At 38.6% G+C, this 15,686-nt stretch overlaps 1 long non-coding RNA gene across 1 annotated transcript; it reads left to right on the top strand.

Moving 5' to 3' along the window:
- Positions 1-1,004: 1,004 nt before the first annotated feature.
- On the top strand, positions 1,005-3,021 carry LOC116422412. Its single transcript, XR_004233029.1, has 2 exons — positions 1,005-1,265; positions 2,702-3,021. It is a non-coding gene; the product is annotated as an uncharacterized LOC116422412 (long non-coding RNA).
- The last annotated feature ends 12,665 nt before the right edge of the window (positions 3,022-15,686 follow it).

Below are 15,686 nucleotides of genomic sequence, written 5' to 3'. Positions count from 1 at the left end.
CCCACCAGAGAATGAGGATGACCTGTTTGAGGAAAGGAAGTGAACTGTGGCACTACATTCTACTTGTGAAATAGGACAACCACAGTGAGCTGTGGCCCCAAACTGCCCTAGGCAGTGAGGGAAAGAAAGTCTGCAACGATCTGCTCATTTTCAAACTCCACGAATATCTTTTTGCTAAACAATATTTTTAAACCACCAAAGGACAGAACAGGGCTTGGAACAGACCTCCACGATTTCCCTCTGGACTACAAACAGGGTTTTGAAATTGCTTTCCAGGAAATGCAGGGATTAACATTCTAAATGAAAAAGTGTGGTCCCCGCCTCATTAACAGCCAGGTGCTGAGCAACCTTGCAAAGCAGAGTTCCTGGGATCATTTACTACCCTGTAGCACGCTTCGCAGCGGATTTCAAATTTCAGTAAAAGGGAAGGAGGTGAGTGGCCAGCTCTGCAGAGAGAGGAACGGATCCCGGCGCAAAGGCTGTCGGAGGAAGCTGAGGGGCTGCTGTCCAGCACTGGGGCATGGAGTCTCGAGGACTTGAAACTGCTTCTCCGGCTCCTCGTGGAAAGAAAAAAAGAAAAGGAAATCAAAAGATCTTATGAGTTAGAGTTCTGCCAGGCCCCTCACATTATAAATGAGGAGGACCCGGCCCCCACCTCTTCAAACAAATGTTTTCTAGGACATCACTGGGTTCCCAACCACATGCCGAGTGTCAAAACATAGACCTGAGAAGGTGTCAGCATCGGCCAAATTGATGAGAGGCCGCGGGACGCCTACAGGAAACAATCTGATTATTATCCCCACTGAACCCTAGAAACCAGGGGGGAAAATAAACAAACATCGAGTGAGTGACCTTGGAGATGTCATTTTGCTCCTGCTGGGGCTCAGCTGTATGGGGGGAGGGGAAGACCTCTACCACTCTCTCTGAGCCTGATCTGACAGATTGATAGAATCCTGGGCTGAGCCTTTCGGTTACTTGTCCAACTGCTTCAGTAATCCAAGCTAAAGTTATTTCAACTGAGGGAGGGGGGGTGGGGAAAGGGGGAGAAGGGGGAAGGGGTGCCGAGAGAAAACAGTTGTGACATAGGAACCAAGTTTTAATTGCACAGAGATTAATAATAAGTGTTAGAAGGGACATGAGCTCAGCTGAAGGAAAGCCTCAGACCAAGCACCAGATCTCATTTTTAAAACTAATGGGAAATGCAAACAGCACAAGAGATGCTCCAAGCTGCACATTTTTAATAAGAAAACGCCCACACAGACACGGTGGGGAACAAAGACCCAATAAATTAATTAAGAATGGCGTCACCCTGACAAATGGTGTTATCCCCGAATCAATTTAATTTCCTTTTATGAAAAAAATCAAAAATAAAAAGAACCATCAGGCATGGGAGTTATTGATTATCCCCAAAGCCACTGTTGGGTGTATTTAGTGAAGAGATTGAGATATGCATTGGGTTTCCCAGAGAAACAATTAGGAAAGCTGATCACTTGGGCCGAAGAGGGAGATGATAAAGTAGAGAAAATGGGAACCCCCTGGAGAAAAGTACAAGGGAGCCATTATCCATATTGATTGAGAGAAGGCTATTTTTGCATGAACAAAAAAAAAAAAATCCAAAACCCCAACCTTGAGGCTTGTTCTTCTGAAATATTTGCTTAATGATTTGAAGGCACTGGAGCCCCAACACAGATTAAAAGAAGCAGATAATTATCTTCCAAGATAGTTCTGTTCTTGATGGTTGGGTCGTTTTGTTTCTATCATTTTATCATGCTGTTGTCAGAGTGCTTAGCTGGAGATATTTCAACATCACTTGGGAAATTAGAAAGAAAATACTGTTTCTATCATTGCTGTTGTTGTCATGGAAGTTGAATGCATGGAAGTTCTCTTTGATTCTTCCTCCTAGAAACTCAGGTTACAATTCAAAATTTCCCCATTGAATCCTTCTGCAATATTCCCCTCCAGCTAAGCAACTTGGTAAGAGTCAAAATCGGAGGATTTACATAAATTCTGGCTCTGATCTCATACAGGTCACAATTTCTCTAAGCCTCAATTATTTCCATTGTCAAAACAAAATGGTTAAACTAAATTGTTTCCACAATCCCTTCTGAATATGACATCTTGTAACCTCAGATCAAGCTGCCTCCTACAAGAAGACTTTCTTTACCCCCTCAGTTATTAATACCCCCTCATCACTGTGTATTTTTTGAATAGAATCTCTTTTTTCTTTGTGAACATGCTATCTTCCCCTAGGGCAGATGTTCTTAAATCTTTTTTTGAGCTACACACCCCTTTAGCAGTCTGGTAAAGCTTGTGAACTTTTTAATGTCCATATCAAAAAATAAATTTTATGCATTTAAAATGCATAAAATAAAATACACATGATTACAAAGGAAACAAATTATATTGAAAGATTTTTTTTTTCTCCATCCAAGTTTACAGACCATAGTTTAAGAAATCCTGTCTTGATGGGATGTGAGCTCTTTCAGGAAAAAGGACCATCTCATTTTTATATTAATACTTGGCACATAGCAGGCAATTAATAAATGTTTGTTGAATGATGGATGCATGAGTCTTGAAATAATGATAATAACAACTTGAGATTTGTATCATGTTTTCACATCTATTTTCTCAAGTTCTTTTGTGAGCATCACAATCACCTTAGAAAGCAACAAGGGTATTTACTGGTATCTTTGTTTTTCAGTTTAACAGCTAAAAGAATTCAGAGGTAAGAGGAATCTGGTTAGAGAATCAGAAAAAGATAACTGAAGAAAGTAACCCAAGCTGGTCCTTGAAGGATGACTATTTCACCGACAAAAGATGTAGACCTGAGATCTCTATAAGGCTCATGCTGAGAATTCAAAGAGTCTTTTGGTTCCTAAAGCATTTTTCTGTCTGCCTAGCCACTACTAACTAAAAATAAAAGTTGCCTGTATTTCAATTGATTAATCTTAACCTTCCTAATGTCATTGTAACAGGGACACAGAATTCATTAGTGGGTAATTAAAGTGACAGTGTTCTGCATTGGTGTAGACTCTTTTTCTTTTATCCCTATCCCTTAAGAGGAAAGAGTTTGTGTAGGGGGAAGGGAAGTAAGATACAGGTTCCTTCATCTCTGCCTGGACCAGTTGAAGTAGAATAACTAATAAAGGGCATTGATTTACTTCCCTTCACTTCAAAGCCCTTCTTTAGTCAACTAACTGGTCTGCTGTCTGTTTACTGTGGGCCTCTTCTTATCACTGTTTTCTCTAGTAGGTCTGTGTTTACATGCCAACAACACTGATAGAAATCCACTTCAAGAAAGACTGTCCCCCCCTACAAAATGAAAAATCCAGAAAGTCCAGGGGATGTCTCTTAAGGTTAAATGACTCCATAACCCTAGGACCCCTGCAAGAACAATACCATCTGCTCCACCAAGATCAATAGGTTAGGTCAGGCCAAACAAGAAGCTAAACTCCATGGAGCAAACCAAGAAGCAGGCTACTTATTGTTAATTCAGGGCATCCTGATAAACCTCAGAGATAATTTGAAAGTGGATAAGACATCTAGAAATAGAATGTTAGAAATGTAGAATAATTTTAGAATAGCATATTAGAGCTGGAAGAGACCCTACAAACCACATCATGAAATTCCCTCATTTTATCCACATAGGCGGAAACAGAAGCCCAGTTCATCAGGGCATCTAGGTGACAGAGGGGATAGAGTGCTCATCCTGAAAGCAGGAAAACACATCCACCTCTCAGTTCAAATCTGGCTTCAGACACTTAGGAGATATATGAATCTGGGCAAGTCATTTGTTCTATTTGCCTCAATTTTCCCACCTGTAAAATAAACTGGAAAAGGAAATGGCAAACTACAACCAGGAACTTTGCCAAGAAAACACTAAGTGGGGTCACAAAAAGTCAGATATGACTGTAACAACAAAATAATTAACAATAACAGGAAGCTGATCCTGCACCCTCCGACTACAGAGCCAAGTGCTCTTTCTGGTAAGATTTCACTGAAGGAAGAGGGTCATGACAGACCATCAGTTAACTTTGGTATGTTAAAAATATATAGTTATAATTATATCGACAAAAAAAGTTAACAGTGAGAATATTATCTCACTCCTAAACAATCTAAGCAAAAAAAAAAAAAGTTTTTTTTAATCTAATAGTCCAAAAATTATTGGATCAAAATCAGAGACCACAGAATTGAAAGGCGTTTTAACACTCATATTTGTCTAATTCTTTCTCATTTTATAGATGAGGAAAATAGGCCCAGAAACTTGCCCAAGAAAACTCAAAGATACAAGGTGACTAGTAGCAAAACCAGATTATAATATAAGTATTCTGCCTTCAAGTAGAAGGTTCTTATGACTATAGCCTCTCCAAGCTTCAGATTAATGAAACAAGATTAATAATGCCCATACCAAATACCTCTTGAGATTTTGGGAGGACAAAAAAGAAAAGTTCAATATGAGGGTTAGCTATTATAATTATCATGATTGTCCCTGACACCTTCTAGTTCACTTTCCTTATCGTATCTCAAGACTATTGAAAAAGCTTCTTATTTGGTCTTCCAGGCTTTAATCTTTCCTTTTGGAACCTGAACCACTATTACATTAGTCTTTCTAATGTATAATTATGATCATATGCCTCCCCAGCTCCAAAATCATTAATGGTTCACTACTGCCTGTGGAAGAAAAGCTAAACTCTTTTTTATTGAAGCTTTTTATTTTCAAAACATATGCAAGAATAATTTTTCAACAATGACCCTTGCAAAACCTTGTGTTCCAATTTCCCTTCCTTCCCCCTACTCCTTCACTTAGATGGCAAGTAATCTAATATATGTTAAACTATATCTTAAATCTAATATATAAATACACATTTATACAATTATCTTGCTGCACAAGAAAAATAAGATCAAAAAAGAAAAAAAAATGAAAAAGAAAACAAAATGCAAGCAAACAAAAGGTCCACACACAGTTCCACAGCCTTCTCTCTAGATGTAAATGGCTCTCTTCATGACAAGATCATTGGAACTGGTCTGAATCATCTCATTGTTGAAGACAGCAATGTTCATCAGAATTGATCATCCTATAGTCTTGTTGCTGCCCTGTATAACAGTCTCCTGGTTCTGCTCATTTCACTTAGCATCAGTTCATATAAGTCTCTCCAAGCCTTTCTGAAATCATCCTGAAAAGCTAAACTCTTTTTTTTTATTATAGCTTTTTATTTACAAGACATATGCATGGGGTAATTTTTCATCATTGACCCTTGCAAAACCTTCTGTTACGACCTTTCCTCTTCTTCCCCCCATTCCCTCCCCTAGATGGCAGGTTGACCAATACATGTTAAATATGTTAAAGTATATGTTAAATACAATATATGTATAAATATTTATAGTTACCTTGCTGCACAAGAAAAATTGGATCTAGAAAGAAAAAATCTGAGAAGGAAAACAAAAATGCAAGCAAACAATAACAGAAAGAGTGAAAATGCTATGTTGTGATCCACACTCAATTTCCATAGTCCTCCCTCTGGATGTAGATGGCTCTCTTCATTACTGAATAATTGGAACTGGTCTGAATCATCTCATCGTTGAAGACAGCAATGTTCATCAGAATTGATCATCATATAGTCTTGTTGTTGCCATGTATAATGATCTCCTGGTCCTGCTCATTTCACTCAGCATCAGTTCATATAAGTCTCTCTAGACCTTTCTGAAATCATTCTGAAAAGCTAAATTCTTTAGCCCGGCATTCAAGGTCCTGTTCTGTGTGACTTCTTTTCCAGTCTTATCTCACCCAAGTCTCCATCTGACCTACATCCCAATCAAAATGTATTCTTTACTGGATCCCAAATAAATCTGTATTTTCTAATTCTCACTGTTTCCTGTAGCTGAAATGAACTCTTCCCATGTCTCTGCCAGTTGAAATATTTATTTTTAGGGCACTGCTTTAAGTCTATTTCCCTGATCACTCCAGCCATAGATGTATAGAATTAGTTAAGGGACCCTTACTACTTATAATCCCTTCATTTTTTTCACTTGGAAACAGGATCAGAAAGTAAACTACTTCAAATCACAAAAGTCTTATGTACTTTCTACTCTATTCTGAAACATTGTCCCCAACTTTACTAGATATACTGCATATGTTTATTGACTGACTGACTGACCGACCATTGAAAAGATGAGCAAATATTGTGCTCTCAAGCTCCTAAAAAGGACTCTTGGTGCTTACTTGATGTTAGAGGCCCCATGGTACAATGGAAAACCTAGTGAATTAGTTGTTGAGGGAGACTCACAGCTTTGAATTCTGGTTCTAACATTTTGTATTGAGGTAGATGGTGGCAGCTCAGTGGATAGAGTACGGAGCTTGAAGAATTGCGTTTATAACCAGCCTCAAACATTTACTGGCTATCTGACACCAGATAAATCACTAAAACAAAATCTCTGCCTCATTTCCTCAACTGTAAAATAGGGATAATTACATACCTCACACAAAGTGGTTGTTAAGAAATAAAAGATAATATTTTTAAAGTGCTTAGCACAGTATCTGGCACATACTTGGTGATAAATAAATGCTTATTCTCCTCCCACTCTTCCTTCCCTTCCCCTTCTGGTGGTAAAACCACTAATTAGTTGTTTAGCCTTGGCTGTTTCCTTAACTCTATAAAATGGGGGAAATGATACTGGAGTATCAACCTTAGAAGGTTGTAAGCTGATCGGTGTGCTATGAAAATGCTACTTATTATGTATCTAACAATAAATAGAAATGTTATTACTAACGTCTATCATAGGTGCTGTACAGCACAACGACATTAAATTTGTCACCAATAATGAAACTGGAAAAGTTCCCAATTTAATCCTCTATATTTTTGTGCTATGCAGTATTTGATTTCAATTGATTATTTAAATAATGTACTCCCCTAGCATCATAAAGGTAGCTAGGTGCCTCTATAATGCATAGAGTACTGGGCCTAGAAGATGCTTCTTCCTGAGTTCAAATCTGGTCTCAGACATTTAGTAGCTGTGTGATCCTGAGCAAGTTACTTAACCCTATTTGCTTCACTTTTGCTCATCTATAAAATGAGCTAGAGAAGGAAATGGCAGCCCATTCCAGTATTTTTTCTAAGAAAACCCCAAATGGAGTCATAAAGAGTCAGACATGACTGAAATGAACAAGCAAAAGCAGCATCATAAGTTCTAGGAGGAATCGAGTCTGGTCCCCTATTTTATAGAAAAGAAATAGGAGTCAAACTCAGACCTAACCATAATTAATAATGATGATAATTGCTTATACATTCTAACTCATCTTCCTGACTCCATACCTGGTGCTCTATGCACTGAGCCATAGCTGTTTACTCAAACACATCTCCACTCCATTACTTCTCTTTTAAATAAAAGTTTATTGATATCTCTTGTTTTTACAACTCTGAATTTCCCCATGTATCCCTGTCTTGTACTTCTCTCAGAGTCATCCCATAAAACAAAGATAAACAAGAAAGAAAGAAAAGATGGAGGAAGGAAGGAAGAAAGGGAGGGAGGGAGGGAAGGAGGGAGGGAGGAAAAAAGGAAGGGAGAGAGGAAGGGAGGCAGGAAGGGAGGGAGGAAGGAAGGAAGGAAGGAAATGGGGAGAAGAAACAAAGAAAGAAGAGAGAAAAAAAGAAACATTTATCAATACAATTTTTAAAATCTGAAAATTTATTCAATATTTCACACCTAGGGAAATTTCCATCTGTACAAAGAGGAGTTGGTGTCTTCTCAAATCTTTTCTTTGAGATTCTGTTTGTTCTTTGTCTCTATGCAATATTCCTTTTTAATTGTTTTGTAATAATTGTTCTTTGTGTTTATATGGTAGTGACCATCATGCATACTGTATTCTTGACTCTGCTTACTTCACTCTGCATTAGTTCATGTAGATCTTAACCATGCTTTTTTGTATTCAATACATTCTTCATTTTTTCTAGCATGGTAACATTCCTATGATCATGTACCTTAGTTCCTCAATCCATGGAAATCTATTATGTTTCCAGATCATTATTATCACAAAGAAAGCTATTATAAGGTATATATGGGAAACTACCTCCTTTTGAAACTTTAACATGACCTCCCTCAGAGTCTTTGGTTTCTATTTTCCTAGATACTCTCATAATTTATTTTGTATTGTTTATTTGGAAAGGATATGAATTTCCTGCTTCCTAACTCTAGACTTAACCCCTAACTATATTATAAACTTCTTAAAGTCACTGTCACTTCTGGATTTCCCTCAGTCTAGCACATCCCCTTGCATAGAGTAACCCTCCATAAATATACATTGAATTGAACAGAATTGAATGCCGATAAAACAATTAAGAAGTTCTCCCCTCATTTCACTCTCCTCCCTCCCTTATTCCTTTTTGGTTTGTTTCACAAGCTTATCTATTTTGTTCTGTCCTAAGAAAGCAGTAAGTAGTTCCTTAGATAATGGAGACACTCCAGATAGCCATAATCTGTATTTGCTCTGAGGCTTTTAGGTTGTTATGAGGCTCCTGTAGAAGGTGCAGAACTGATGACAGCCAAAGATAGGAAAATGGATGATTCTAACAGTTGGGGGGATAATTGCTCTCCGAACCAGAACAAAAGATAGAAGGCTGGTTAAACCCGGTGTTATAGAAGCCCCGGCTATTGTTAGTAGTTATATAGTATTTGAAATAACAATAATGACAAGCCTCTTATGGCATGGCCAGTTAGCTCAGCTGGTTAGGGGAGGATGCTAATAACCCTAAGGTACTGGGTTTGATTCTCCAAGTTAGTCACTCCATCCTCCCCTTTGGGACCATTTGGTCAAAGGGGAGTCTTTCCAGCTAGAAATTAGAGTAAATTATGTCTGAAGAGGTCCCATCCAAGTCTGGCTTTCTGTGATGTCAGAAACAATGAAAAACATTTGCGATTTGTTTTTGGAACTGACTTGTAATTTCATTGTTATAGGAAATTTACTATGAGAAAATTCCCTCTATCAAAACAGATTGGCACCTCTGTTTTTTTCACTTTTGTCATTACTTATAAATAAAAATAATGAATCCACTCATCAACCTTCCAGGATGTTGCTCAGGATACCTCAGAGAATCAGGTAAGCTGTGTAATGATAAACCATCACAGACTCTAGCAACCAAAAGAGATCTTGAAAGATGCTTAAGTCCTCTCTGCTTTCTGATAAGACTTCATCTGGATTCTTGGTTAGGATAGAAGTTGACATTCCAAAAGGCATGGGTATTAGTGAATTTATTCACTCAACATGCATCTGTGGAAGGCACTATCCCCTATAATAGGGGAGACACAGAGGCCCAGGTACTCCCCTCAAGAAGCTTAAGAAGTTTGAAGGCTGGTAAGATAATAGTACACAGTGGAATTTAACCAATGGCTCAAAAAAGCACAAGGTGCTATGAAATCAGAAGGGCTAAAGGATGTCATTGATAACTACATGGAGAAGATAATATTTGGCTTAGCCTTAAAAGGTTGATAGACTTCTGAGCTAATCGGTTTTTCTTATAATTATTTAAATTTTATCTTGCCCTGAATCCTTCCATCTCTCTCCAGCTAAACAATTAAATCAGCTTTCTAACTGGTCTCAATGATGTCTATATTTCCTTCTCCAATTCACCTACCTATGGCTTGCCAGACTATATTCAAAAAGAAACACATACTAGGGGGAAGGTAACAAGTATTTATTAAGTACTTATTATGTGCCAGGCACCTGGATTTTCAAATATTCTCTCATTTATCTTGACAGCAACCTGAGAGGTAGGTGCTATCATCATCCTGATTTTTGTTGTAGTTCACTTGTTTTAGTAATGACCTTCTCTTTGTGACCCCATTAGGGGTTTTCTTTCTTTTGTTATTATTATATAGTTTTTTATTTACAAGTTATATGCACGGGTAATTTTTCAGCTTTGACAGTTGCAAAACCTTTTGTTCCAACTTTTCCCCTCCTTCCCCCCCATCCCCCAGATGGCAGGTGACCAATACATGTTAAATATGTTATTTAACTTATACAATATATGTATACATGTCTATACAATTATTTTGCTGTACAAAAAGAATCAGACTTTGAAATAGTGTACAATTAGCCTGTGAAGGAAATCAAAAATGCAGGTGGACAAAAATAGAGGGATTGGGAATTCTATGTAGTGGTTCATAGTCATCTCCAAGAGCTCTCTCGCTGGGTGTAGCTGGTTCAGTTCATTACTGCTCTATTGGAACTGATTTGGTTCATCTCATTGTTGAAGAGGACCACATTCATCAGAATTGATCATCATATAGTATTGTTGTTGAAGTATATAATGATCTTCTGGTCCTGCTCATTTCACTCAGCATCAGTTCATGTAATTCTCTCCAGGTCTCTCTGTAATCATCCTGTTGGTCATTTCTTACAGAACAATAATATTCCATAATATTCATATACCACAATTTATTCAGCCATTCTCCAATCGATGGGCATCCACTCAGTTTCCAGCTTCTAGCCACTACAAAGAGACCTGCCACAAACATTTTTGCACATACAGGTCCCTTTCCCTTCTTTAGTTTCTCTTTGGGATATAAGCCCAGTAGTAATACTGATGGATCAAAGGGTATGCACAGTTTGATCACTTTTTAAGCATAGGTCCAAATTGCTCTCCAGAATGGTTGGATGTGTTTACAATTCCACTAATAATGTATCAGTGTCTCTGTTTTCCCACATCCCCTCCAACATTCCATGTTATCATTCCCTGTCATTCTAGCCAATCTGACAGGTGTATAGTGGTATCTCAGAATTGTCTTAATTTGCATTTCTCTAATTAATGACTTGGAGTATCTTTTCATATGGCTAGAAATAGTTTCAATTTCTTCGTCTGAGAATTGTCTGTTCATATCCTTTGACCATTTATCAATTGGAGAATGGCTTGATTTTTTATAAATTAGAGTCAATTCTCCATATATTTTGGAAATGAGGCCTTTATCAGAACCTTTCACCATTAGGGGTTTTCTTGGCAAAGATACTGGAGTGATTTGCCATTTCCTTTCCTAGCTCATTTTGCAGATGGGGAAACTCAGGCCAATGAGGTGAAGTGATTTGCTGAGGATTACACAGCTAGCAAGCCTCTGAGGTCAGATCTGAACTCAGGAAGTGAGTCTTCTTGACTCCCAGCAGGGTGCTCCATCTACCAACCACCCAGCAGTCCCATATCCTCATTTACAGTTGAGGAAAGTAAATCAAACAAATTAATTAATTGATTTTCCCCAAGTTCATATAGATAGCAAGTGTCTAAAACCGGATCTGGATTCAGATCTTCCTGCCTCTAACCCCAGCGCTCAATCCACTAAGCCACCAAGCTGCCTATCTACTAAAGCTAGAAGGGATCTCAAAGATAATTAAACCTCCTCACTTCATATCTGAGGAACTAGCAGATCAGAGAAGTTAAGTGACTTAGCCAAGATAACACAGGTAGTATGAGGAATTTCCAACAAGCACTTATAAAGCATCTATTATGTGCAATTCACTGAACCTTCAGTGCAAAAATGAGACAAAATATGGTATCTACCCTCAAGGTAAAACCATATCTTCTTTTAAGTCCAGATCTTTTTATTTATACGGCCCTGGTATCCCAGAGTTTATCACCCTTTAAAGAAATCTATGGCGCTATGTTTAAGAAGCAGCACATTTTAAATGAGAGCAGGTATAGTTCTGCAGGACCAGTTCAAATACTTACTGGAATCTTGGGTAATGAACAAGGATAGGGAGCTCCCATATTACTTGGGCGTCCAAATTGTGTCCTGTTTCCTAAAGGAAGATGTTTCTGGCTAAAATAACAGAGTAGCAGATTGTTTTATCTCTATTTTTATCTATTGTTTTATCTCTAGTATTATCTACTACTACTATGACTACTATAACTACTACTGCTACTACTGCTACAGAATATTCAATTCACAATTCAACAAGCATTAAGTGTTTACTATTATGCCAGACACTGGGCTAGTAGGCAGCCATTAAGACTGTAAAAACAGAAACCAAACACTGCCTACCCTAAAGGAGTTTGCATTGCACTGGAGAAAAAGACATATACACAGTTAAGTTATTTCAAAAAAGATACAAAATAAAGTAATTTTGTTTGGAGGCTGGGAAAAGGCATAAAGCTGGTGCAGTAGATAGTTTCTGAACGTGGAGCCAGGAAGAAATGAGTGCAAATTCAGAATCAAACACACATAAGCTGTGTGACTTAACCTCTTTACCTTAATTCACTAGAAAAGGAAATGGCAAATCACACCAGTATCTTTGCCCCCCCCAAAAAAAAAAACCTAAATGGGGTCGTGAAGAGTTAGACAAAACTGAACAACAACAACAAAAAATTGTGTGGAGGGTGAGGAAGAATAGCCCTAGCAACTCAAGAAAATCAAGCAAGTTCTCTATTTGAAAGTGGCCCTAGAGCTGAACCTTGAAAAGGAAATATAAAAGAAAATAAAGACTACACGAGACCAAGTTAAGGAAAGCATTCTAGACATGGAGTGCAGCTTGTACAAAGGCGAAGGAGGAAGATGGGAGTTGACAGTCTCTAAGGTATCTTCCAGCTCTCAAATCTCTGATCTGTGAAGTCTTAATGACCTGGAACTATACTCTGCTCCAGGGAGACATTAGGTTCTTTTCCACTAAAGAAAATGCTGAGAGGAAGGGAAAGGATACAAAAATGCTTGAAAAGTTAACAAAAAGAATGGTTAGTATACATTTCAACAATTCAGTTCTGAGTACAACTAAATCCCTGCCAGTAACATTTCACCCCCCTCATGAGAATGGACAATGCAAAACCCAGATCCACCCTACTCTATGGAGCCCAAACTGATCTGCTTAGTTAATGGGGCCCCATAACCTTATCTACTCTATCTTATTTTCCATTTCTTCCCAACAGGAAGTTAATCACACTTCTAAATTTTCCAGGAAGCTTGTATTTTCCAGAAAAGGAAGTATGCTTCCATCAAGACACCATAAAACAGACTCTCTTTTACTACCTCACTCATCTGGATTTTTGGTTTGGAAAATCCAATCACTGTACCCAATCAAACTCACTCTGTTTCACTTTGACTAGGCTCCTCACAGTCCCTTTCCCCCTTACATTCATGTGGTCCTCCTATCTCTGTCCCTTTTGTTTATGCTCCTCTCTCTTATGTTAATTCAAATCTTCATACCATCTCTTCCATGAAACTTTTGACCACTACAGCACAGACTGACGGCTTCTCCTCTTCAGAACTCAGATATCACCTATGACCTGTACCTCACTGTGTAGCTGATTGTTTCATATTAATAACAGCTACATGTGTATATCACTTTAAGCTTTTCAAAGTATACACCTTACAAAGAACATGTAAAGTAAATAAAGTACATATTATTATCCCCATTTTACAGATGAGGAAACTGAGACTTGGAGAAATAAAGTGACCTTATTGTCTAATACACAATTAAGAAAAGCAGTCAGAATTCAAACCCAAGTGTCCTAATTTCTAGTCTGTCACTACTTCTATTACACTGAGATGTACAATTTTTATTTCTCAAACAAGATAATAATATCCTTTGTAATTTAGTGAGCGGGTTTCATATTTCTTTGGTTCCCTCCACAATAGCTAGTATAGTGCTATACACAGTATTGCTGCCTTCTTCTGCTTCTCTTCTTTCTCCTTCTTCCTTTTCTCCTCCTCCTTCTTCTACTTCTTTTCCTCTATATACTTTCTGGCATCTTCTAGCCATCATTCCACCACCTGAGGCTCTCTCTTAGGAACTATGTAATATTGCCACTTTCAATTTTCCTGCCCCTCTCCTGGGGCCTATCTTCCCTACACATCTCTACACAAAGCCCTTATCTGTAGAAGTAGAGGGGGAGGGGGGTTCCTGACCATAACTTTCCCTCTCCTTCCCTTTCCATTCCTTTTCTTTTTCTATTATCTCTGTCCAGATAGGGTAAATCATACTCTTACCAGCAGGTGCTTTGTCCAAAGGAATGCAAATTTTGATTGCTGATATCTTGAGGCTTACTGACTGGATTTCTTCCTTAAGGACTATGCCTTAAACAAAAATCACTCTGGCTCTCATAGACTGGCCCATTTGGTCCTTGCTTGGCCCCTGATTAGCTCAGAGTGAATGTAAATAATGATTGTTTCTCTTTTGGCCAGGTTTTCTCCTTTCATTAACTAGGCAAAAGAGGTCAATCTTTGCTTCTTTTCTTACTTAAACTTAATCACTGAGTGGGCATTGTCTTAGTCAAACTGGGACCTGTTAAAAGCCTTAGCTTAAAAAGGCCAAGGTCTCCCACTGCATCTGGGGCCACTGCTAATCATCCAGATCTATATCTTGCCATTGGACCTAAATGGCTCCAAAGGAGAAAGTAAGCCCTCCCTCTCTTAAATCCAGTTCACTTGCTTGTCAAGGCATCTCCTCCCTGATGTGATCATCTCTCGGAACATGATGCTCTCTGAGAACAAAAGACAAACAACAATTTATAGTTAAATCATCCTATGTTCCTTCTTTAATCAACCATCAGTTATCGAGTACTTTCTATGGCACTTTATGGGCCTTTCAAATTCTCCTCAGGTTGAAGTGAATTTACCTGTTCAGGCAAAAACTGATAGAAAATGATGCTTTACAAGGTTCCTTTCTCTTTGATCCACTTTGGCCCTCTTTGAAATATGAGATCAACCCCAGACATGTGTACTTTGATGGTACTGAAGGGTCTGAGCTTTAAAAACTCCTATTTCTGAAGATCAGTTGGGAAAAGTAGCAGGAATGGAATGATTTCTATTGTCATGTCAGTGGGAAGAGAGAAGTGCAGCAGATTGAGGGATGGAAGAATACCAGTAGAAATGGCACATGTTTACATACTTTATTCCAAAGACACTCGGTGCTTTAAAGTTGCTGAGTACAATTCTTAGTGAGGCTGGATGATTGCCTCAGCACTTGCACCCAGAGCCATGGGCTCTGTGGGAGACAGGCTGCACTCAACCCCTAACCCATGCTCCAGAAATTTTGGTTATGGCTCTGGGCAGTGTCTCCTTCCCAAAACTCCCTTGTATTCTTTTTGCAAATATTCTATATAACCATATTTGAGCATACTCATTCACAACCCCCACCAATGGACTACAGGGCAGTACTCTCTCATTTTTGTGTATCCCCAGCACGTAGCACAGTGGCTGGCATATAACAGGGACCTGTTGATTGATGGATTGATTGGTGGTAGCATAAGTGGCTGCCAACAACTTAGTTTCAATCTGTATTGGAGAAGTAGCTCTGGGGGTCAGGCAGAAAAGCACATTCCATCCTCAAGGGAAACGAAGGAGAAATCAGCTCTTCCTTAGGCAGGAAGTGGAAGTAAAGCTATACTGACATAAAGAACGGAGATCTAAAGAAGTAAATGCTGGATACAGGAAGGGGCCCATTTGAAGTGTGGGAAAATCCGGGAACAAATCAATGTACATTCAGTCTCTGGCAAAGTCAATCAAGGACCTGCTACTGCAAGCGTGTAACCTAATATTCAGCATTTAGTTCTTACTGGGAGACTCTGTCCCCCTCACCCTAACTCTGCAACACACACACACACACACACACACACACACACACACACACAAATACACATCATCATTAAGTTCTTTTTGCACTTGATTTGATGTTGGTTTTGTGTGATGAACACCATGGGGAAAGGGACTAACAG

This window comes from Sarcophilus harrisii, chromosome 3 (assembly GCF_902635505.1).
Source record: "Sarcophilus harrisii chromosome 3, mSarHar1.11, whole genome shotgun sequence".
NCBI lineage: Eukaryota > Metazoa > Chordata > Mammalia > Dasyuromorphia > Dasyuridae > Sarcophilus > Sarcophilus harrisii.
Note: the sequence above shows the minus strand (reverse complement) of the source record. Positions and strands in the feature narration are given on the sequence as shown.